Genomic DNA, 24,461 nt, shown 5'->3' on the forward strand with positions numbered 1-24,461 from the left:
ATTAGAAAATCTGAGAACAAGGTATCAGTGTGAGTCTGTTATCTCCATGAAGGAGTGAAATGGATGCTGGGAAATTGAAGGAGCTTCAGAACGGGAATCTCACAACCTCAAATGGGGAGACCAGCAATTGGGAAAGCAGTCACTCTGATTCATGGAGTTTTCGGAGATTCACGTCCACTCCGTCCTGCATTTGAGCGACTTTTCTTCTTGTGATGTGGACCCGATAGAAGAGAGGTCCCACGTAGACATTCGGCATTTGTGAGGGTCTGGCACCGTGACTCACTTCTACAGATTTAACATGTTTGTGTATAAATTACAATGGCTCAACTCTATAAAAACTGATAGCAGTTATGGATCAATTCCCTCATTTCTCACTTGGGCCACACTTCCTGTTTCTGCAAGAACATATCGCTTGGCTAGAAGGCACGATGTTGACATTGAAAGGAAAAAGGACCTTGTATAAAAATGATGTAGAGAATTCTTCTCAAAGGCCACTGGGACACACACTGTGTTGGTGACCAGCTGTCTACCGGCGCGGCAGCGAGAGAGACAGAGCTGCACGCGTGAGCAGTCACAGCTCCCGTGACCCACACCAAGACCCCCAGGGTGATGAAAGGCCAACCAGCAGCCTTGGAACGTACACTTCCTTCCCAAAATAGCTTCCCGAGAAACAACAAACAGTGATAATTGCAGGCATTTCTATGACTGGGAAGCAAGAAACCCTCCCAGTCCTGTTCCTTCTACACCACATCCAGAACAGGCGTACACCCGGTGTAGAAAGCTCCCAAGGCCTGAACAGATCATTCGATTCTAATTCAGACTGACCTAATCTCTGCAGTGCAGTCCTACAAACAGACTTTCCAAAAGTTACCAAACCACTACCTCAAACCTCATGCTTTCTCTGCTTCGAAAGAGGACATGCGGCTCGGTTTATACAGCCACCAGCACACACACAGGGTATTATCTTATTGCCCTTCAGTGCCAAGAAGAATCCTGTGGTCTCTCACAGTAAAAACAAAACCACAGCCACCACAACCCAGCTTTTCAAGTTGCAGGGAGTTTTACAGCCTCTTTCTATGTCGTCTTCCTTTTTGCCCCAAACTGGATATTCTTTTTACTTTCTCCTTATTTCCTGAATATAATTTGATCAATATAATCAAAGTGCTTGTGTTAGAAGCAACTTTACTTAAAAAGAATTCAAAGAACTACATCAAAATATTAAGAGTAGCCATTTCAGGGTGACAAGAGAACAATATATTGTTTTTGTTCATTATTTCCAACATTTGCGAAGTTTTTTGCCTTGAGTGTAGTCACTTTTGCAATCAGAGGTTACAGTGCTTGATGGAATGAGGCCATGAAGCGCACACACCACCGAGTTTCTAACACAGAGCAATCTGTGAGGAAGGATGGAGACACAGGAAAGGTTCATTTTAAAGCAATGCAAGTGTTTTTTTCATAAAGGCAAAAGACGTTTTTTAAAGTGTTTGTATCATACACAAGTCTGCTAAATTTGGTCAAAAAACAGAGAAAACAGTAACAGAAGAACACTTTAGCCCACAAGGAGACCAGCACACCCAGCTCGAGACCACTCCAGATGAGGCGTGGAGAGTGGTTTCCTCACAGCTGACCCACAGGATCGGGTAACACAAGCAGAAGGGAAACATGGGGACCACAGAGACATCAGACTGTGGACTTCATAGCAAGAGACAGCAACACAAACTAGCGGAGTAATTAAAAACTATGGTAAAAAGAGGTCCACATTCTATTTTAACCTGAAATCAGTGGCACGGGGACCACCACACCACCCTGCAGTTGCCTCCTCCCTCCCCCACACACAGCAGCCTCCTGGGACAACATCCTACTTCCAACTTGCAGTTGCCTCCCGTCCCACCCCCCCACAGTGGCCCCCTACGACAACATCGTACTTCCACCCTGCAGCTGCCTCCCATCCCCAACACACAGCAGCCTCCTGGGACAACCTCCTACTTGCCGGCCACAGCCTGGAGCCCCCAAAGCATGGAGGGGCTTAGCGAGCCACACAACATTCCCCCTTCACACCTGGGAAGTCAGCCCCTCACTGAAGTGGGTCCTGCGCCCACCAGCTGTGCACGATCAGAGGTGTGAGGTTATGGACCTGGTCACCAACTGTGCAGAGAGGCGTGAGGTCATGGACCTAGTCGCCCGTTGTGCACGATCAGAGGTGTGCAAGGTTCCAGACCTGGTCACCCGCTATGCACAATCAGAGGTGTGAGGTGATGGACCCGGTCACCCGCTGGGTATGAATAGAGGTGTGGGTGGTTAGTGACCTGGTCACCAGCTCTGCACAATCAGAGCCATGTGAAGTTACAGACCTGGTCACCAGCTGCACCCAATCAGAAGCTTTTGAGGTTAGGGACCTGGTCACCTGCTGTGCACAGAAGTGTGAGGTTATGGACCTCATCACCCGCTGTGCATGATCAGAGGTGGGCCAGGTTAGGGACCATGTGCGTGGTGATGGACCTGATCAGCAGCCAAGACACCTGACGTTTCCAGTGTCATCCCGGCTTCTTTCAAAACTGGAAAAGTCTTCAGATATTTCCCAAAAGCTTGTCCATCTTTGAAAACGATATGCGTGTGCACAGGTGATACCGATGACTGAAGATTGAAGTTTAGAGCATTCCAGCCCCATGCCCATGTCCCATCCCATCTGCGAAAACTTGAGCACAAACATCTCCCTCTCTGAAGCTCCCTGAACCCTGTGGCAGGCCTGAGACTCAGGTCCAGTGTCCTGTCAGTTACACTGAACAAAATGTAATTCAACACTGGCCATGGGCCCTGTGCTTTAAAAACCACATATAAATCTCCCAAAGAACTACAATCTATGAAAGCTTTCATGGCTAGTATTTTAGGAAGACTGATCAGTCTTGACCTAAATCAAAGCCGACACTGCCCAAATTCACTCTAACCCCAGCTTCGTGCACAGGCAGCCATCGCCTGGCCGTCAGGGTGACCAGCAGCCTGGGCACAGACAGGACCAGCGCCGGTCCCTCCCTGCACCTTAAGGGGGCTTCTGAGCTGCTGTCCATGATCAGTGATGGTGACGCCCAGAGCAGCTTTCCGGGAAAGCAGTAAACCTTTCAGGTCCTCACCTCACGAGGATGGCCATGTATAAATCAACCGCCTTTGTTACTGCCCTGCCATTCTCAAAGAGGGGATGGGTTAAACTTCTTTATCCACATGCCCAACACAAGGCACACCTGCTCCAGCACGAGGCTCATCTACTTAATCCCGGGAAACTCACACAACCCACAATCAGAGGCCGCACACAATCAGAGGCCGCGCACAATCCGAGACTGAGCACAATCAGAGACCACACACAATCAGAGACCACACACAGAGACCCACACAATCAGAGGCCACAAAGAGGCCAGAGGCCACAATCAGAGACTATACACAATCACAGGATGTGCACAATCAGAGGCCATGCACAGTCTCTGCAACCTCATCAGAAACTGTTTCTGACCATTCACCTGAGGCCACCAAGTTTAAATGAGAGGCCCAGGTTTTAAAAGACAGCAGGAGTTCTCTGAAGGCAAACTCCGTGCATTCCACCATCAGCACCATTTGTGCCTGTCACGGTCAGGAAGAACCACAACCACGTCTCGGTGCCCTTGCAGTGCAGGGCGCTGCGTTTCTCCCCCTTTCCAAACCCGCGGCGGCTCCTGGCGACCCAGCGCCTCTGCTCAGCCACACGCCCCCAAGGCCTTCCTCCCTCACCCCACAGGGGAGCTCCCGCAGCCGGGCTATCTGGCTCATCACTCCGATTCAGTCACTTACACCCTCATTCCAGGCTGAAAATCTCTTCTGAAAATATCCAAATCTTACCCACGTCAGGCTCCATCTTTTCCCCAGAGCTCCTCATCCCCTCCAGAGCAGCAGCCCTGGTGCCCGTGCAGCCGGGGCCTGTGGGCAGATCCGTGGGCTCAGAATGCCCAGCCCCTCAGCCCCTCTGTGTGTCCCCTTACTCCCTGCTCCCTGGCGTTAATGCCCTCCGTCTTCGATTTCCTGATAGGCAAAAGGGGGTTAATTCTAAGAGTGCTAACCGAACTGGATCACTTAACACCATGTCGGGCCCAGAATACCCCTTGATCAATGACAGGTATTGCTGCGCTGTTACCATTGCGCTGGGTCCAGGTTTCCTGTGAGCCCTTTAGGCTCTTTGCCGTAAAGGCCACTCAATGGTCCTGTCCAAGCCTGTCTGTGGCAGATGGACAGGTGAGTGGCCGATGCACACGTGTGATGCTGAATGGGATCGTGCAAAGCTGGCCCCACGTATTGTGGTCAACGTAAGAAAAAAGTCGCCCATGCTTGCTTGCTGCTGCCCTGCGGTGTCCAGAAGGAGCCGCTTAAAGGCAACTGCGCCGCACCTACCTTCTTGGAAGGAGACGGCAAGACCAGATTGGCTGGAGCTGGGAAGTTGTGCCCTACAGATCAGGGCTGCGTAACCCAGGGAAGGCATCACTCGAAACACGTGCTGGAGGGCAGCCAATCCGACCCGACCGTCCACCTCCAGGGTCAGCCATGGGGCTCCACTTGATGTGTCATCCTGATCACCCCTCACAGAGCAAATGAGCCTTTGACTTCAGCCTGTCCTAGGTACAACACCGACTCCCACCTCCCACGTCCTGAACCAGCCTGTTCCGGGGATTGCTGTGGAGGTAGAGGAGCAGGCCCAAGACATCTAGTGGCATTTCCTGGCAAGGACACTCACCATGCTCGACCATAAAACTCGGGTCAACTGGTTTTCGGAGGGACTGTAATTTACTTGTGGCACGCATGGATACTGATTGACCCAGGGAGGGGCACGGAGGAGGCTGAAGGAAAACCCATGGTGACTGCGCCAGGCATTCCCGCACACACCGACATCTTCAGACTAGGGCGGCGTCCTAGTCTTACAATCAAACCGAAAGCCCAGAGAAACTAGGGACCTTGTCCAAGACCAGCAACAGGTATGTGGGCAGCTGGGATTCAACTAAGTCCTTTCCTGGATCCATCCACGCTGCTCCCTGCCCCCACTCCCACCACCCCGCCATGGCCCCCGATAGACACAGCAGGTCTGAACATCAGGCACCCCGCACGCAGAGTACGGAGCAGAGCCGGCTTCCGCAGTGGGATCTCACACACATCCCACTCCCCTTCTTGCCGAATGCCTCGGGACTCTGTGCGGTCAAGTCTGCAGATGTGGCCTCACTCTGCGCTAGGAGATCTGGGTGGCCGGCAGCGTTTTGCAGAGTGCTCCTCCAGACGGGGCTCGTCGGCTGATCCATGAGACACAGGACACCTGAGAGAAGGGCCGACAAACCCCACAAAGTCGCTCCCAACATGGAGAGGAGAGGACCACAGCGGGGCTCTCGCAGTCCACGCTTTGGACAGGTCTTGCTGCAAACTGTGGTGCTCGTCAGGCGCGAGGAAGTTTCCCAGGGCAGGAGCTCTAAGTGACACAGCAAAAGCGACACAGGCGATGCAGCAGGATGTACTTCAGCTCAGGGCTCAGGAACCACGGGGTGCAGCGTGGCCTACAGCAAACCAGACACATCAGAAGCCAATGTCCCACCTTTTACATTCAGTGACATTGAACGGAGGGAGTTATCTGTAGCAATCATCTTCCTGGGGGACCCGTACAGCACGCATGACCACCGACACTGACCACGAGTCCTTCCTAGGTCCTGGGGGCTACCCCACTTTACACGCACGGTTCCATGCACAAATCTACGCGTGGCAGTTGTTAGCCCCAGCTTAGAGATGAGGAAAACGCTGCTGGAAAAGCTAAGTGAGAAAATCAGACTTCAGCACACCTGCCATCTCCAAGACCACTACTGCTCTATGTGCTAGGGTCTCAAGGGTTGGGTGTGTGGCATTTTAAGTGACTAATTGTAGGTGATTTTCTTCTCTCCTACACCTGTTTAGCCTGAACGTGCACGTACATGCTCTGCTGCAGGTGCACTGCCCTATGTAGACCAGCAATGCTCTTTCCTGCCTCGGGTTCTCGTTACTGCCTTCCGGAAAATCTCACCTGCTTTACAGCCAAGCCAGGTAGGCCTGGTCAGCCGCACAGTGAAACTCCTGCAGTGTCAGAGCTAAGTGCTGGCTGAGACTTTAACAGCGAAGACAGTGGAGTAATGGGGATAAACTGAGCAAAACTGTATTGTAACGCAGATGAACGTCTAGAAGCAAAAGAAACTGACACCCCTGAGAGCAGGCGACTCTCTTACTATGATGTTAATAGCAGCTTGCTGTTTCCAGTGTCTCCGTGTGCCAGGGTTTCCAGTCAGCGTTTGTGTTTATCTGCTCTTGGGCTACCTGATCAAACCTCTGCAGAGATCAAGGGTATCTAAATTGACCCAGTATCCGCAGGCTGGCTGCTCAGAGGCCGTGGTGTGGAACGGCCAGGACATCGCTTAGTCATACGGGGCACAAGCACGTCCCTTGCCACTCCTGTCTTTCTGTTTCATCAAACCCTCTTTTCTCCTGAATATTGACCATAGCAAAGTCATTAGCCTTCGAGATGCATTTGAAACATCAACTTGCTTTGTTCAAGAGGTTTAAGACACACGTAAGTCTTTCTTGCCATGCTCAACACACACAGCCGGCCATTTCTGAAGTCAGTGTTTCTGGAACAAAAGCCTTGGCCTGCCCCAGTGAACATTCACACTGAGCACACTGTCGCAAGGCTGCTTGGCCAACCAGCAGGGGGCAGGAGAGAGCTGCAGGGGCCACGTGGGGTCTCTGCAAACCAGCCTCACTCCCTCAGTCAAGCGCGGTGCCTCCTGCCAATCCAGCGGCTTCCTCCAAGGGGAAGAGGCCTCTTCAGCTGCTACTGCACTGATTTCAGACGGCTCAGCCAATGGGGCAACAGATTCAACAGAGTTCTATGTTGTTTAAGGAAAACTTCTGTTACCAGGCAACCTTAGTACCATATTCAACGTAAAATAACCAACAACATTGTTTTCAAAACAACATGCTACTAGTGCCTTATCCTTCAATGCTGCTTAAACACGGAAAAGTATGAGGAAAAAAGAGCATGGCACTTACTTCTTAAAAAATAACACCTCTTCCAGGTTATTTTTACCCCTATCATAAAGACTTAGAACTATGGATTCCCTACAGGAATGTGGAGTGGGGTTGGATCCCCACACTGACCCAGACTCACCCCAGGTCAGTCATCCCCCCACCACGGGGTTCACACCTCTCCAGGCCCTGTCACCTCATCAAGGAAAGGTGGCGTCTCTGAGCTCTCTTCGCAGGAAGCACCCGAACGGGAGCTAGAGACACAGACACACCCACAACTACTTTGAAATCCTAAACATATTTAAGGACTTCATTATTAGCTTTTTAAAACTGTAAGAACAAAGTGACCCTGGTTTTAACCTCTCTGCCACAATAACACCGTGTACATCTGTCTTTTGCTATTTGTTCCTTCTCCAGCAGCTGCTGCCTGGCTGGCCGACTGCAGAAGAACAGCCTCTGGTACTCCCGGGAAGCCCTCGGTAAAAGCGTGAACACCACGATCACGTCTCAGGACGCCGCACATGTTAGGGTCGCCCACAGACCGCCATTCCCAGTGCCTAGAAGGCACTGAACGGGCCTCCTGCTCTTTGTAAATGTCAACTTTCCTAAGCTAAGTTGTGTTGAAAATTTTTAACTGCAGTCCACACGTACTTCTTTGTGTCTTGTTTTTATCCTAGAGGAATACTTTTATGGAAAATTAAGCTTGCAAGGTTGAAGGATTTTCTGAAAGTCGACTCCTAATCCTGGAAGAAAAAAAAAAATGGGCCAAATGTGGTGCTCACGCCTGTAATCCCAGCAGTTTCGGAGGTTGAGGCCAGGAGATTGCTTGAGCCCAGGAGCTCGAGACCAGCCTGGAAAACATGGCAAAACCCTGTCTCTACTAAAAATACCAATAATAATAATAATAAAGCTGGGCATGGTGACGTGTGTCTAGTCACAGCAACTCAGGAAGCTGAGGTGGGACGATCACCTGAGCCCAGGAGGTGAAGGCTGCAGTCAGCCCAGATTTGCATCACTGCACTCCAGATTGGACGACAGAGTGAGACACCGTCTCGAAAAAACGAAAAGCAAAAACAACTGTATAAATCATTATAGAAGGGAGCTGGCCAGGCGCAGTGGCTCACGCCTGTAATCCCAGCAATTTGGGAGGTCGAGGTGGGCAGATCACCTGAGGTCAGGAGTTTGAGACCAGCCTGGACACTATGGCAAAACCCCATCTCTAATAAAAATACAAAAATTAGCGGGGCATGGTGGTGGGTACCTGTAATCCCAACTACTGGGGAGGCTGAGGCAGGAGAATCACTTCAACCCTGGAGGCGGAAGTTGCAGTGGGCCGAGACTGCCTCACTGCACTCCAGCCTGGGCAACAAGAGTGAGAGTCCACTTCAAAAAATAAAAATAAAAATCAAGGGAGCTAATGTTTTTCATTTAAAGGAAGGGAGAAGAACATTCAGTATTTATACCTCTCAAGCACACATCTCCAGTGGTGTCCTAAAGTATTCAAGATACACATTCCTACAAATATAGCTCAAAACTACTCACCAAGTTACATGCTAAAAGCACATGCATTGTAAGAATGCTACATTATATTTTTTGAGCATCTGTATCCAATATTTTAGCATACTGGCAGTTTTCCCTTCAGGTGCTGTATGCCTAAATTATTACATGTTTAGTCCTTCATTTTAGAATTTATGACTATTATGCTTTAGGCAATAAACATAAGCTACTAAATTAATGACTTAGGGGAAAAGTTACTAAGTTAACTTGGAAGTTAAACTTTGCAAACTGAATTTGTTGGACCTCATTCAAGCTAGATGATCAGTTTTTTAAATTGTTTCCTGTGTGTTTCCCTCCAGGATGGAAATAGCTTCACTCTCATCCACTGTGCACACTGCAGCCCACGCCTCTCGTCCACCGCGCCACACTGCAGCCTGCAATTCACCCTGTACCAGGCTTTCCACACCGTACCTGAAAGTCACTAAGTATAACCAAGAAGGAAATGAAAAGCAGATAAATGACCTCCACCCCTACATCCAGCATGCAAATGTTAAACATTCATCAAAGTAAAACCAAAATCCCATGTTAGCTCACGATTGTAACTGGTAGAGTTATGTGCATGGCAATTTAAAAAGTCTAGTTAAGTAAAAACCTAATTGAGACTCTCAAGAAAGACATCTGCAAAGATTGACAGTGAGGAGAGGACTTCACTCTGCATCCAGCCTGTTCTGGAAGCCACGGCCAAATATCAGGTTGTATAGATCCGAAAAGCAGGAAAAAACAAGTGTTGAAAGGTGTACAGTCTCAGCAATGTACAAATTCGATGTAGGATGCTCAGAAACCTTGAATTTCCAATCAGGAAACAGCAGCATGAGCAAGTTTCCCAGCAGTGCCCACTTTCTACCTACGGCACGTGTAACAGTTACGCTGGCCACCTCCGGGGGAACAGAGGCTTCCTGGTCACATTCGCTCTGGCAGCCACACAGCTGGCCCCGCCAAACACCTGTCTAATACTGAGGAACCACTCTCTCCCTGGGCTTTGCTCACTCTAGCCAGGAGAGCATATTTACAGAGTACTTTACTGAGTCCTCGTTCAATGCGTCAAGCTTGTTGAAGGCAGGGCAACCCCATTCCTGGCCCAATTAAGTGAACTGAGCAGAGCAAATGCCTCCAGTTGCACGGCACTCAGTCACGACAGCAGTGGCCACTGTTCACAGGGCGCTGGCTTCGTGCCGAGAACAGTTACAAGCGTCTTCTCTCTGTCCGAGGAATGTGCACTGCAACCCTGTGGGGCCGTTTGCAACGTCCACCAGAGTTCTGAGGCAGCCAAGTCCAGGCTGTCCGTGGGCCTCGCCACATGGCCGTCCACATCCCCTGCAGATCAGACCTCACTGCAGGGACCACGGGTTCCAGGGCTGCCTTGAGGCACATACTCCCTTCACCACCTCCTCCTGGCCCCTGACATCAACCCTCACCACTGCTGCCAACACTTGATTTTCTCATGGCTCCTGAGGGGCCTGTTCTGCCCTTCCCTGCTCCCTGCGTCCGGCTTGGAGGGTGCCCACATCAACGCCAACGCTCACGTAAATCACCAACCTTTCCACGGGGCTTGATGCCTAGGAGTCTCAATATCAGAAAGTCAGATTCCTGTGCTTGTTGGAGAATTTCTTCCCATTGTACAAGGAGATAAAATTCTAGGTGCCTGCAATAACCTCATTTCCACAACGAAGCAACTTCAGTAGTAGCACAAAACAAAACAAAAAAAAAAGCTTTTTTTTTTTTAAAACTTCTTTTATACAAGCTAAATACAATTTAATTTTTACATCCACGTTCTCATCAGCTCCCACCTGGTGAGCAGGCAAATAGTAATTTTCAAAGAAACAAATTGTTGCATAATTTTAACACTTAGCATTATCACTATTAAGCAAGATTTATCCCAAAAATACATGATGATCTTGTTCTCACGTTCAAAAATTGATTGTCACACAGTGAAATAACACTTAATGCAAAGGAAATTTTCTTTTCAGGTATCTGTTCTGGAAAAGAAAAAAAAAAGATTTCTGGCAAAGAGATAAACATTAATTATATAACAATCCAAAATGCCTCTGGGAAAAATGATGTCATCCAATTAGTTCTTTGAAGTGTTACAAATGCAGCTGAGTTTTAATAGTAATTTCTCCATAATTATCAAAAGAGTCTTTAAAAATCTTAGTGCTGAAATAACTATAAATGGATATAATACGCAAAGCAGAAGAGTTAACATTTGGGGTAGGATTTTGGCCCATATTTTTAACATATGCATAGTTATTCACCTAGTTGAAGCTTATCCCTCTCCTCCTAGGCTCTTCAAGACTGATTTTCAAACATAGACTGGCTTTTGGTACATGAAGGCAGCTTTAAAAGATGTCAGGATCAGGCCGGGCACAGTGGCTGAAGCCTGTAATCCCAGTATTTTAGGAGGGCAAGGTGGGCCGATCATTTGAGGCAAGGAGTTCGAGACCAGCCTGACCAATATGGCAAAACCCAGCCTATATTAAATATTTTTGTAATTAGCCAAGCGTGGTGGCACACACCTATAATCCCAGCTACTTGGGAGGCTGAGGCAGGGAGAACTGCTTGAAACCAGGAGGCAGAGGTTGCAGTGAGCCAAGATCGCACCACTGCACTCCAGCTTGGGCGACAAAGAGAGACGGTCTCAAACTAGAACTTAGCCCTCAGGAAAAGCATTGAGCACCCCCCCACCCAAACCAACCCAAGGAATCACATGGCAATGGTTATCATCTGATTTCGACAAATAAAGTTCTGTTCTCCCCTCTGAACACAATGGTAAACACCTGCCATCAGCCCACAGAAACTCCCAGGACCCAGTAACACTGGACTAGCAAGATCAATGGGCCACGTATGCAGGGTTCAGCAGCAGAAAGTCATGGCACCGAGAATGGTGTGTGCTCAAACCAGATTCCTTGCTTTCGGGGTGAAGGGGCTTCCCGGGAAAATCTAGTCCAGTGGGATGGTTTCCACTTCCACCATGAGGAGGAAATGGGGGGTTTCCTGAGGGCACTGACAGGACCTGGGTCTCTGCCCCTTTGTCCTCTGTCCTGTTATGGGATGAGGGTGGGCTGAAGGCAGGTTTCCCCTACATCTTCCGGGCAGGAGAGATGGAGCTGACAAGTGGACGACGCTTTTTCCAAAACATTCCCATGTTTATAACCTGTTATCAACCTGTTTTCCCTGGAGATCAGTGAAGCAGCATCATTGATTCTCTTCCATTAGGGACAACCCGGTGTTACGGGAGGCAGGAGACGACATGCGAGCTGGTCTGAGTCAGTCACTTGTGTCTGATCCCCAGCGTGGTCGTCTATCAAATGGGCGGCCCCACAGACCAGTGACTTTGAACCAGAGTTCCATGGAGGTTGCCCAAGGACAGGGAGGGGGAAGAGGGGGAAGAGGGGGAAGAGGAGGAAGAGGAGGGAGGAGGTAGAGGAGGGAGGAGGAAAGGGAGGAAGGAAGGAAGAAGGGGAGGAAGGAAGGAAGAAGGGGAGGAAGGAAGGAAGAAGGGGAGAGGAAGGAAGGAAGAAGGGAAAGGGAAGGAAGAAGGGGAGGGGCGGAAGAGGAGTGTGGAGGGAGGAGTGTGGAGGGAGCACTGTGGAGGGAGCACTGTGGAGGGAGCAGTGTGGAAGGAGGAGCAGAAGGGGGGTTCTCTGAGGAGGAGGGCCAAGTTTTTGAGGTGTCTTGGAGTCAGAGGTGGCAGTGGCTTGGGCTCTAGGCCCTCTGTTGCATAGTTTTAGGCTTTAACTATTTATATTTGTGGACTCTTTAAAAGATTTAATTTGAAGGAAACCGGAGTTGGGGATACCTTGCTTCTAAAACACAATTTCTCAAGCCTGAGACTAAGTGCTAGGCATTGCTCATTCTGTTACAATCATTTCCTCCTATTTAAAATCAGCCACACACCCCCAATCTCTCTTCAGGGCAAACATCTTTTCCGAGGATCTCAAACAGCAGAGCGAGCGGCCCGTGACCCCAGCCGTGGGCACGAGGAGTGAAGAGGAGACGTGTGGAGAGGGCTGCTGATGACATGAGAGGTAGAGGCCCGGCACCTCCCTCTAGGGGCTGTGCTCCTCCAGGCCTAAAGGACATCCTCGCCTCTGGGGTGAACAAGCAGCACAAACTATCAACACTTATTCCAAAAGAACAGGAAGAAAATTCAAACGAAGTTAATACAGTTACCCCAACACAACACTGCAGCAGCCCAGAAACAGGAGGGCCAGTGAGCCTGAGGTGGGCGGTTCCAATAGCAGGACAGCGACGTTGGCATTAGGGCTTTTCGGCAAAGAAAAAAAAAAGACACAAAAGGTAACATGGGCCACCCATTATTTCCTGCCAGTGGAAAGACACCCACAGGCCCCCAGATGCCAACGGCCCCTTGGGAACGAGCTCAAGCAGCACTTCAGGTCTTCGCACGAGCAGGCACGTGGTGTCCTCAGTACCCCCGCCTGTGACACACACACCACACTTGACTCCCATACCTGAGGGTCCAGGGGAATGGCGGGAAGTTCTCGGGGGACCGGGCATCCTGTGAGGGCACTGCATGACTATGTACCTCAGAGGGGTCCCTGGGCAGGTGCTCTCTCTCCAAAGGATGAACTGGATCCTGACCACACCCAGATTGCGCTGGCCTCCAAGCCGAGCGCCAACATCTCACATCCAAAGGGATGCACAGATGCCTGCTGCACGTGGAGCCAAAGCCCCTCGCAGAGCTCAGGACGAACCCAGTGTCCAGGCCTGGGGCCGTCACCAGCCAGGAGAGGTGTCCGGGGCACTTCCCAGCGATGGCCACAAGAAGAAACAACTCAGGACAAAGCCAGTGTCCAGCCCCAGGGCCGTCACCAGCCTGGAGAGGCGTCTGGGGCATTTCCCAGCAATGGCCATGGGAAGTAACAACTCAGGCCCATCAGGGGCTTCCTCACTATACGGGTGTTAGAAGTAGAGACAGAGGTTCAGGTCTAGTGGCACAAACAGCGACGGATCCCATGGAAATGTGGGCGTGGCCCCTCCATCCCAACAGCCTGCATGGCTACTCCATTCTGCTCCCATCACATACATCCCCACACAGCCAAGCCCCTTCTCCTTTCCCCCACTGGATTCATCAAATCAAACCTCGCTGTCCTTGGCAAATGTACCATTAATTTACTTACTGCCCAGTAAAAAAGCACACTTCCAGTTAACATGACACCCCCGCTACGATAGAACAGCCTTAATTCAGACATGACGCAGAGGAACAGAGGGAGGAGGGGTCGAGGGCCGTCCTGGAAACGGCAGCTGTTTTCTGGGGAAAGTCTCCCTCCCACCCGAGCCCGACACTCGTGCCACACTATCCCCATGGTGTCTGAAAACTCCATGAAGACAGGCTCACTCTGACCCCTTCACACCCACAACGCCAAAGAGGAGCAGGTGTTCAGGAAAAGTCTCCTGCTAGTGCTGAAGACAGGAATAATCCCTCGTGGTGCCCAGAATGTCAGGAGAAAACAAGGCACCATGTGGACGCCTTCCAGGTGAATTCTGGAATGACTCTGCCGAATGCCAGTCATCCTTTTACAGAACAAAACCAATACCGGAAAACATGTGTCACCAGCAGAGAGATGGTCCTTTTGATGGCTTACCAACACACCTACGTTACGCTGAATTTATCTCAAGCCACCCTCTCTGTGCTAATGTAAAAAGTCTCCTTTATTAACCAGTAGCCTTTTTCATCTGGTGCTTTATTAACAAGCAAGACGGTCCTGTAACACTCAGGCATTGTTGAAAACGTCAAATGGAAGCCTAGAAACCTCTTCCGTGCAGCTTCACTGCAAAGTATTTTGACGTGAGCCAAATCATGCTATTCCTACATCTCCACAGGAAACTCAAGGCTTCATCAAGGAAACGCAGCATGATTTCTGCTAGGCACAGAAATTGGTGGGGTGGGCGTGGGGTTGAGGGAACATTACATAGAAAGCACAACGCGATAATCACCTGTATGAGAGCCACACTGGCCGGCAAGCCCCGGTCGGCTCGGTCTCTACACAGTCACAGACGTGAGGCCTGGAGGGCAGACACCTGGCACTGCTGACTACCCCAAGGTCGTGGCCTCTGCCCCTTCTCTGCTGCTCATCAGTTCCAAGCTTCTGGCAACACCGCCTGCTGCCCCCACTGCCTCATCGACTCTCCGTGAAAAGCAAATGTTGCCAGGATAGCTTATGAGTACATTTGCCAGGAAAGCAGCTCCGATTGATGCTGAAACCCCGTTCTCACACCCCTGGCAGCTCCCTTGCCCCCGATGTGTACATGCTTGCAGCTCTGACCTTGCTCAGTGTCCACACAGGCTCTGTCCACTGGAGAGCCAAAGGCAGACTCAATGTTGAGTCAGAAATACACAAAGAGGGTGACGGTTACAAACTGCCTGCCTGCCCCTCAAAACACAGGTTGAAATCCTCAGCCTCAATGTGATGCTGTCAGGAGGTCTTTGGGAGGTAATGAGTTCCCGAGGCTGGAGACCCTTGAATGGGATTTGTGCCTCAGAAAGGGGCCCAGCAAATCCCTCACCCTCCCATTGTGTCAGGGCCAGAGAGAAGGTGTGTGCCAACCAGGAAAGAGCCCACACCAGAATTCACCCGTGCGGCACCCTGATCCTGCCTTCCAGCCGCTAGAACTGTGAGAAACAAATTCCTGTTGTTCATAAGCCGCTCAGTCAATGGTGTTTCGTTACAGCAGCCTGAGCTGCCTGAGATGACGATGCTCACCGCCCTACAGAAACGGCTACTCCCCTCTCCCAGAAAGAGGGGTTTAATTAAAATCCCTGTCTCTCCTCGCGGCCACCACAGATCTCACTCCCCCACCCTGTAAGCCAGCAATTGTTAGGATTAAAGGAAAATGAGGATCCTTTTAGACCAGCCCCTCCATATCGGTCTGAAGCCTGTAACTTTGCCCACTTCCACGGTGGCCGTGTCACTGCGTTGCCCATGTCAGCTCTGTGTCTGCACTGGGTCCCAGGCTCTGCACAGACTCCTCTAGCTGCCCATCAGCACAGCCATTTCCCCTTCTGCTTTGCAGGTTGTCCTTCAATATCCAACCCCCACCCCTCTGCAACCCAAGGCCTTCCGATCCAGGCATTCGGGGTGGGCTCAGCCATGTACTGCCGTCCTTGACTCAAGTAAACCAGGCCCAAGGCGTTGGCACCAATGATCTACTGGCTGTGGGGTCTGCACAGCTACTAGCTGCCCCAGCCACACCAGGGCCCGGGAGGGGAGGCAGAGGAACCTGTGAAGTTGCCAACAGCCATATGGGAACAGGGGCCCCTGGGATGAGGAGGATGCCATGGAAGGAAATTCAGAGAAAGAGCCCCAAGGCTGGACGGGTCATGCCCAAAGCCTACACTGCTGAATTTTCCAGGTTTCTGAACTCAATCGCTGACCCACACAGCACATGTTTCCTGAGTGCTGACCCCGCGTGGCATTGGATACGGCAATAAAGTAGGACCCCCACCTCCCCCATCCCCGACACATACACAGGGCCTCCGTCCTGGCGGGAAATCAGGCCTGGGGGCCCAGTTGACACCGCGAGCCAGGGAAGGGGGCCATTTCAGACGGATAGTGGGTGCAGCCTTGCCAAAGCCCAGCAGTCACCTGCACTGCCACAGCCAGGCTGAGTCCAGATCAGCCGCACAGAAACCTGACCCTCTCAAGGGCACGCCTGAGCTCATTAGGGACAGACACCGTCTCCTGCTGATCTCCAACACTTTCTCTGCATGTCTAGTTACAAACGGACGACGCAGTCTCGGAAGCACAGCTGTGACTCTGGAGACAGATCCCAGGCCTCCCCCTGCTCCTCTCCGTGGTGCCATTGATAGGGAGGGGCCGGTATGGCCGCGAGGTCCCATACCCACAGCCACCCTGCCACGGAGACGCAGGCCTTCGACGATTATTTCTGCCAAAGAACCCTACTGCGTCTTGGAGCACACCATGGTGGGCGGGAAGCTCCACCCGGAGAAACAGCGATGCTTCTCCCCAGAGCCAACGGAGGGCACCCCCCACCGTGCATTCAGCAGATTACTTACATTCTAGAAAACATCTGGGTTAACGGGGAACAGTAAAATGAAAAGGACACACTAGAAAGGTTAGAAGGCTGTGTGAAGTCTCAGGAGGTCCAAAGGTTTCTTAACCAAGACTGCTGCGGTCAACGAGCTTACAGGGAAAGTTTCCACACGGGCCTTCAACAAGCAACGCTCAGCAGGGAGGAGCCACGTTCTGGGCAGAACCTCAGAACAAGAACATCGGACACCACAAAGTCACATCAGAGCCAACAGCAACTGAAATACAGCCCTCTGCTAAGATGTGTGCGTCACCTGCAGAAAGTCACCACACATTAAGATGGGGGAAGAAAAGGATAAGGTTAGAAACAAATTTGAAGTAATTTCTGCATACGTAATATTTCTACATCCACTGGTTTTCTTTCTGGGAGTAACAACTTTTACATGAGATGCACATCCCCGTTGGAAGGAGTTTGGGTTTTCTGTGGGCAGAGTCAAGGGCTCTCCAAGAAATGTGAACCTTTTCTCACTCACTGAGCCGCGTGCCCTGAGGCCGTCCTGGCCTGCCTGAGCACCTCCCTGGCTCTGCCTCCAGCCAGCTCCTTCCAGCACTCACCCCGCTGCTCCCAGAGCCTGCACTGGCCCAGGATCTCCTCTTCTGCTGCTGTCAATCTTCCACTTTAGGGTAAATAAGTTGGAAACTAGAAAGTTATAAGACCCCTTAGCTTTTTAAAAATTTGTCTTCTCAGAAAACAATACTAATTCTACTTCCATGGTTTAATATGTTGCCCCCATCTGCATGTTCATGGATATGTGTTTTTATATATTTTTTGATCAGTACTTATAAAAGCATGCACTGTTGCTACATTCAGTTTAATTACATTTGATGTAAGAAGTTTTAATTTCAGTGAATTCAGGCACTCAAAATTTAAGCCCTCTGACATCTATTAATCAAATGGGAAAATGACAGGTAGATATTACAAAAATCAAGAGAAGTGTTTAATGTAAATCCTGAACTTTCAAATATTTCCACAAATGTAATGTATACATTAGTACATCACCTTGAGCATTTTCACAACTCTTTGCACTCAAATTCCATTCTTAACTTTTATAGATAAATCGACATCCATATGTGATTTTAAGCAGCTCAAACATCAGCTCTTAAAAACAATCAGAAATGTTGCGGGCAAATCCCACCGAGCAGCAAATAACGGAACTGTACCCAACAACCCAGGTACCTCTCCCTGAGGCATCTGGAACTTGAGCATTACAAGCAGCCTTTGGTTTCTGAGGCACCCGAGAGTGGGGACTCCCAACTCCCCAAGTCTAAGAAGGCCTCAGCGATAAGGAAAACTGGTCAAAAAGTCATCCCTGCCGGCTCCCTGCGCCACGGGCTCCTCCCTGCCCGCCCTCAGCCACGTGCTTACAAGATCTCACACTTCCTCTCTGTCCCGCAAAGCCTGACTCCTGATTCCAGTCCTGCCGCTTACTGGGATGTGGCCATGGACGTCAACTGCACCTGTAAGGGGAGAAGCCTGTCAGGATACAGGATCCTGGCCATCCTGGCAGTGCTCAAGCTGATACTGTAACTTGGTAGTGAGTTACTTAATGCAAAGGTTTAACTTTGAAAAATTTAGATACGTGTATTCTAAAAGGGAAATTCTGAACGTAGAACACAGGCCACACCCTCACACTGATGTTGTCTGGCCAGCACTTTTTTGTTTGCCTTTTCAATGACGTTTTTAAAAGCAGTTTTCGGTTCATAGCAAAATCAAGAGGAAAGTACAGAGAGTCCTCACATATCCTTTCCCAGCACAGGCACAGCCTCCATCATTCTCCTGCCCTCACCAGACCAGCATGTCTCTACGACCGACAGACCCGCATCAACACGGCACCACCACCCACAGTCCACAGCTCACACGAGGACTCGGCCTGCTGCTGCTCACTCTGTGGGTTTCACAGACGTGGAACGGCATGGATCCCCCATGAAAGCCCCACCTGGAGTTGCTGCCCCACCCTACACACCCCCTATGCTCCTCCCATTCATCTCTCCCCTCCCCAACCCCTGACAGCCGCTGATTGTTTGACTGTTTCCACAGCTTTGCCTTTTCCAGACTGTGCTGTGGTTGGACTCAGACAGCAGGCAGCCTTTCCAGATTGGAGTCTCACTTAGCAACATGCGTTTATGATCCTTCTGTGTATTTTCATGGCTTAGGGGTCCAGTTCTTTTTAGTGCTGAATAATATCCCAGTATCTGACATACCACAGTTTATCCATTCACCTACTGAAGGGCATCTTGGTTGCTTTCTAGTTTTGGCAATTATAAAGCTGCTGTCAATGTCTGTGTGCACATTTCCGCATGGAAGTAAGCTTTCAGCTCCTCCGAGTAAACGGCCAGGACTGTGATTGCTTCTGTGGTCGGAGAGCTTAGTTCCACGGAAAACCGCCATGCTGCCTCCCACAGGAGCTGCCCCACTTCCCCCAGCGATGAGTGAGGGTCCTGATGCCCACACACCCACCAGCACGTGGTGGTGTCGGAGTTCAGGTTTTGGCCAGGCCGATGGGTGCACAGTGACGCCTCGCCCTATGACATAAGACGCGGGCCATCTTTCCACGTGTAGATTTGCCATCTGTGTATCTTCTTTGTTGGGGTATCTGTCCAGGTCTTTGGTCCATTTTTAATCAGGTTGTTCATTTTCTTGTTGAGTTTTGAGAGTTCCTTGCACGGTTTGGATAACAGCCTTTATCAGATGAGTCTTTTACAGATGCGTTCTCCCCGTCTGTGGCCTCCCCTCTCATGCTCCTGAGACAATGTTTTTTATTTTAAAAAACACTTCAGACAGAAGATGGACCTCCCAGCCCACCACGGTTCTCAGTTTGGCCGTGGTCACCACCCTCCCAGCCCTGGTTCCCACCTTTTCACGATCTGCTGGTCCTATGGGTGTCAACCCATACCAAGTCCCTAACATATCTCCAATGATGGCAACGTCAAAGCTGGCAGTTTGCAGGTAGGAAGGAGCCGATGGAGGCCGGAGCAGAATGTGAAGGCCAGCGGATTCATCCCTCGGGGACCGGCAGGCCTCTCAGATATCCCCCTGGGTCACCTCCCAAATGAAGTACCTGCTTTGGCCGTGAGCAGGAAGCAGGACCTGGCCCAGATCTCAGCATATTTGACCTGGCACGGCATTTACAGGTGAGCCTCCATAACCGGAAACTCGACTCTCTGGGGAGAATGCATTTTCATTATCAAGGCTTTTAGGCTTTTAATTAAGAAACCAAAGAGCAGTGCCTGGAGTGAGGATGCAGGGACTCTGGGTGACCCACACGCTCGTTTCCACCTGGCACAAAGGACCCTGGAGTGAGGGTACAGTGCCTGCTCTGAGTCACCAGCACACTCATCATTTCTACATAAAGAACCCTGTGAGCCTGTCCCAGGACTTTTTAGCCTAGACCGAAAAATTCAGAGCTCAGGAAACCTTCATCATTTTAGGAACCTGAGGGGTGGGCCAGGGGGATCTCACAGAGTGTGGTGCTGTCTATGGGGTCAGCAAAGTACAGCTGGGGCTTCCCGCAAGCACTTCAGGGAGGCCGTGCACTGGCCCGAGGCTGGTTCCGCCTCCTATCCTCGGTTCTCATGCCCAACCGTGAGGGGAGCCCCCCGCTTCAGGAGCGCTCCCTGGCTCCAGGCCCTAACGTCCATGTCCAGGCCCCTGGTAGGGCAGCTTCTACCCCAGGGAGGCTGGGACTGGAGACAGCCTGGAGCTCTAGGCAATCCTGGCAACCACATGTTTCCCGAAGTGGCTGCAGACAAACTCCTGCTTCCAAAACCTGGCACGGGCTGTGTGAGGCCTGGAACGCGGGAGGCGCGTTTCGCAGGGTCCCTGCTCACATACAAAAGCAAGGCTAAGAGCAGATAAATTATTTAATTACCCTCTCATGGTTATCAAGTCAAGTCATAGTCTCTTAGACTTATGTGTGACTAGAAGTATACACATTATGGAAGTGTATATAAATGTGAATACAGATATGCTTATTTTCCTTTTATATACCTTACATGTATGTGTATACGTGCATATGTATAAAACATGGAAGAAAAAACCATACTTAAGATTTCAAATCTCAGTCACAAAGATCTCAGAAGCAAATTATTATTCTTTAACAAAGATGTAACATTTTACATTCTTACAAACAAAATGTTCTCTATTAGCATTTTATTTTAAAAACTAAGAATGCATTGCACTCTCTGTTTCAATTTTTAACTCAGCTCACAAAGGTCCCTGTACAAAGACCTCCGTGCCACGGCAAGGATGGCGGTGGTCACACCTGTGTCCATTTATCCTCTCTACATCTAGGCTCCTCTCCCTGAGGCAACAGCACCTCCGAAGTCACAGCCTGGCCTCCCATCTCTCCCCCGTCCCGGGCTTTTTGGCATGTTGGTCTGCTGCACACACCTCAGCAAATACTGCTGATTAGCCAGAATCGCCCAGAAATCTCTTAACCTTGATTCTGGTTGCTTTTGTAATTTGTAATATCTGTACTTCTGGTGTGATTTGAGAAACAACAAATTTTAAAATTAGAGAAGATGTGGTTTTTATTCTCTCCTTTCTACTTGCAACCTTGAAAATTCAAGTAGCAGCAAGGGTTTGTTGAAAGTAACTTCCACCAAATAGAACCTATTACAAAGGTACTACAGAGTGTCAAATAACCACATAGATGTAAAATAGAGATGCAGACACAGATATAAAATCCAATGGTTAAACCAAACTGAGAAATGCTTGCCAGTTTGATAGGACTTCTAAAACTTGACATAAATGTTGGCTGAGGGATACAAGATGTTATGAGATGAGTGAGATGCTTGGCCTAGAACCACAGGCTCTCTCCTCTTTACAGCAGAAAATCCGTAAGGAAGTCAAATCTGAAAGAACCAGGTACCATTGAATGGCATACTCAGCCATCCTTCCCCATTCCTGGGCCAGGTGCGGTGAGTGCAGCCAGTCGTTCACCAACACCCATCATCCATCCTCAAGGCTACGGCTACACTTTACTCCCAGGCTCCCTGCCATTATGTAACTTAGGTAAATCACGGCCACTCTCACCTTAAGCCTCCCCTGCCAGCATGGCAATCACCCAGTCCCAACCACAGCAAGGACAGCCATGTCCCTGGGAATGCAGAGCAGGGGTCGGGAAGAAACCTGGATCTCTGAATACCTCATGGAGCAGTCACCAGCCTGGAACATCCTCCCTGACGGCTTTGCAAGAGAGAAGAACTCCTTGGTTCCTCAAGCTACAGTACTGCAGAGTCTCAGGTCACAGCATCCTTACCTACCCTCGTCAGGAACCGTTCATGCTCATCAAGACATGAGAACAAAACTGCAGTGGCACAGTCACACTCAATGCAGACCACCTGCCGCTCACATTCATCGGATTAACACCAAAAGGCCACCTTGGTGGATATCCTGGATGTGGACACTTGGCGGCTTTTTGCTGGAGACGCGCTTTGTACATTTATCGCACGACCATCTTGGCGTCAGGAGGGGCTGTGCAGATGGCAGCTGTGCACGTCACAGGGAGTCTCACTTGCTGGACTCTCAGCCAGCTCCCACTATCAGTGCCCGCAGAGTCCTCTCCTCCGGGAGCACGTGCTTGGACGCCACAGTAGCCTGTGGATCCACACAACAGCACTGTGTGCCCCAGGAGCTTAGAAAGTACCACTGCATCAATGCCTCCACAGGTGAGGCCGGGGGCAGAAGCCAACCTCAAGCAGTTACGGTCCTCCGTGGGGCTGGCGTCCAGGCAGGAAGGCGGCTCAGCGGCTCTCCTCTCACTGTGAAAAATTCCTAGGTCCCCACATGAACAGAACCCTAAATAACACGCAACAAACAACAGGAACGAGAACACGACCAGCAGCTTCTGAGAAGAGCAAGCTGGACTGATCATGAGACACCTGACGGGGACGGTGCCAGAGCCCCTCCCGGTAACCTGTGAGGGCAGCGCTGCCAGCATCTCCCTAAAACCAGCCCAAGTCAAGTTAGACTTGAGGCTTTCCAGGAGTGGGTAGATCCATTCAATCCCACAGTCTGAACCTTCCAGGCCGTGTCTCATGGCCCTCATCTCACATATGGGAACCCGGACGCTGCACCATAAACACAGCCCCAAGCCCTCGTTCCTTCTTCAACACCACACCCCAGTACAGTAAACACTTAGGATCTGGGCATTCATGTAAAATACTGCTTAACTAAAACTTCTGATTTAGAACATGTTTAATTCCTACTCACAGAGCTGAAAGTGTTTTGTCCTAGAAGGCGGTAGCTGTAACTTAGCATGAGAGAAGAAGGGTTCAGAGTGGTGCCAAGTATTAAATATTCCTCTAAATCTATTCACCAGATCGCCATGCTATTGTCACCTGCTTCATTTTCTGTCCTTAAAAGACATAATAGTTACTTTTCAAAATAGACAACCTGTTTTACTGATGCTTAGCTATAAAGTAGCGAGCTATGTATCCAAAAGGGAGATATGGGGAAACAGAAAATGTCCACAAGCAATCGGGTGGGGAGGGGGGCAGTTGCAGCAGCACCTGGCTCTGTTGCGTTGTGAGCCAGCCACGTGGGATGGACAGCTCACTTAGCCACTGAAATTATATCATCTAAGATTTTGTTGCAGTTACTTTGACAAATTCTCCCTCCTGCTATGAAGAGTAAGGTTTGAGGGGTTTTTTTGTGTTTTTTTTTTTTTTGACTTGGAGTCTCGCTATGTCACCCAGGCCGGAGTACAGTATTACAATCATGGCTCATCGCGGCCTTGACTTTCTGGCTCAAGCAATCCTCCCGCCTCAGCCTTCCAAGCAGCTGGGACCCATAGGCGAGTTTGATTTCTTTGCTAACGAATTCCTAATTCATCTCGCAGTGGGCCTATCAAGGCCATATGCCCGGACGTCCACCTTACCGACCGTCCGTGTGGTCTCTAAAGTGGATGCACTCCGGTTGCCCGGGCTCTGCACGCGATGCTGAGTCTCCAAGTCTGCCGCTGTATAAGGGACTGACAGCCCCGAGCGTCTCGACCTGCCACCATGAGCCGGGCTTTATTCCACAGGGCAACTCTGCTTCCCGTGATGAGATGCAGCACGTGAGCACAGATCAAAGGGCATCAGCAACTAACCCATTCCCCTGGTACTAAGTAGAGGACCAAGAGTTTAGTTCCTTACTTATTTACTACGGGCTTGATTCAAAACAGCTTTCTGGGATCCTGGGGACAAACATCTCCAACTGGTGAGAATTCTGGCTTTAGTAACGGAAGAATCACCTAATGCCCATTTTGTAACTGCTGTTCTCATCAGAACTTGAGGCCAAAGAGAAAAATAAAAGGGGGAGGCTAAGATCGTGACACCCCAGTTTGCACAAGGCCAACCAGCCTGCTTGAGGGGGTGAAAGGAGTAGGATTTTTAAACAGCTGAGTTTTAAAAACATGGCTGTAGGCTGGGCGCACTGGCTCACGTCTATAAGCCCAGCACTTTGGGAGGCCGAGGTGGGAGGATTGCTTGAGGCCAGGAGTTCAAGACTGGCTTGAGTAACACAGCAATACCCTATCTCTTTAAAAAGAAAAAAAAAAGGTTATTAAAATAGTAATAAAAAGTTTAATACAATAAATTACTATATCAACATGGCACCCCCAGCTGTCAGAGGAGGTACAATCTCTGTGGCTATGATGAGATCTGGAGAGAAATGTAACTGGCATCATAGGGAAGGTCAACCCCAAAGCCCCACGGCAGTACTCCTGTAAAGTGTGTTAACCAGCATGAAGTCTCCTCCACAATCAGAAGCCTGGTTTAGAGGAACGCTGTCCACGGGACCTG

General features: G+C 50.1%; 1 protein-coding gene across 40 annotated transcripts in view; it reads right to left on the reverse strand.

Moving 5' to 3' along the window:
• The window catches only part of LOC139361190 (disco-interacting protein 2 homolog C-like), a 193,857-nt gene that overhangs the window by 66,565 nt on the left and 102,831 nt on the right, over positions 1 to 24,461 (reverse strand). For 3 of the 40 annotated variants that reach the window (XM_071089685.1, XM_071089683.1, XM_071089678.1), the window contains exon 1: positions 107 to 1,843. The exons of 35 other annotated variants lie outside the window; for them this stretch is intronic. The gene's annotated coding sequence lies outside the window, so the exon portion shown is untranslated. Of the gene's footprint in view, positions 1 to 106; positions 1,844 to 18,039; positions 18,532 to 24,461 lie in introns of those variants that run through there. 2 more of the 40 variants (XM_071089672.1, XM_071089671.1) reach the window with 2 other exon arrangements.

The sequence above is a fragment of the Macaca nemestrina genome, assembly GCF_043159975.1.
Source record: "Macaca nemestrina isolate mMacNem1 chromosome 15 unlocalized genomic scaffold, mMacNem.hap1 SUPER_15_unloc_1, whole genome shotgun sequence".
In the NCBI taxonomy this organism is placed as follows: Eukaryota; Metazoa; Chordata; class Mammalia; order Primates; family Cercopithecidae; genus Macaca; species Macaca nemestrina.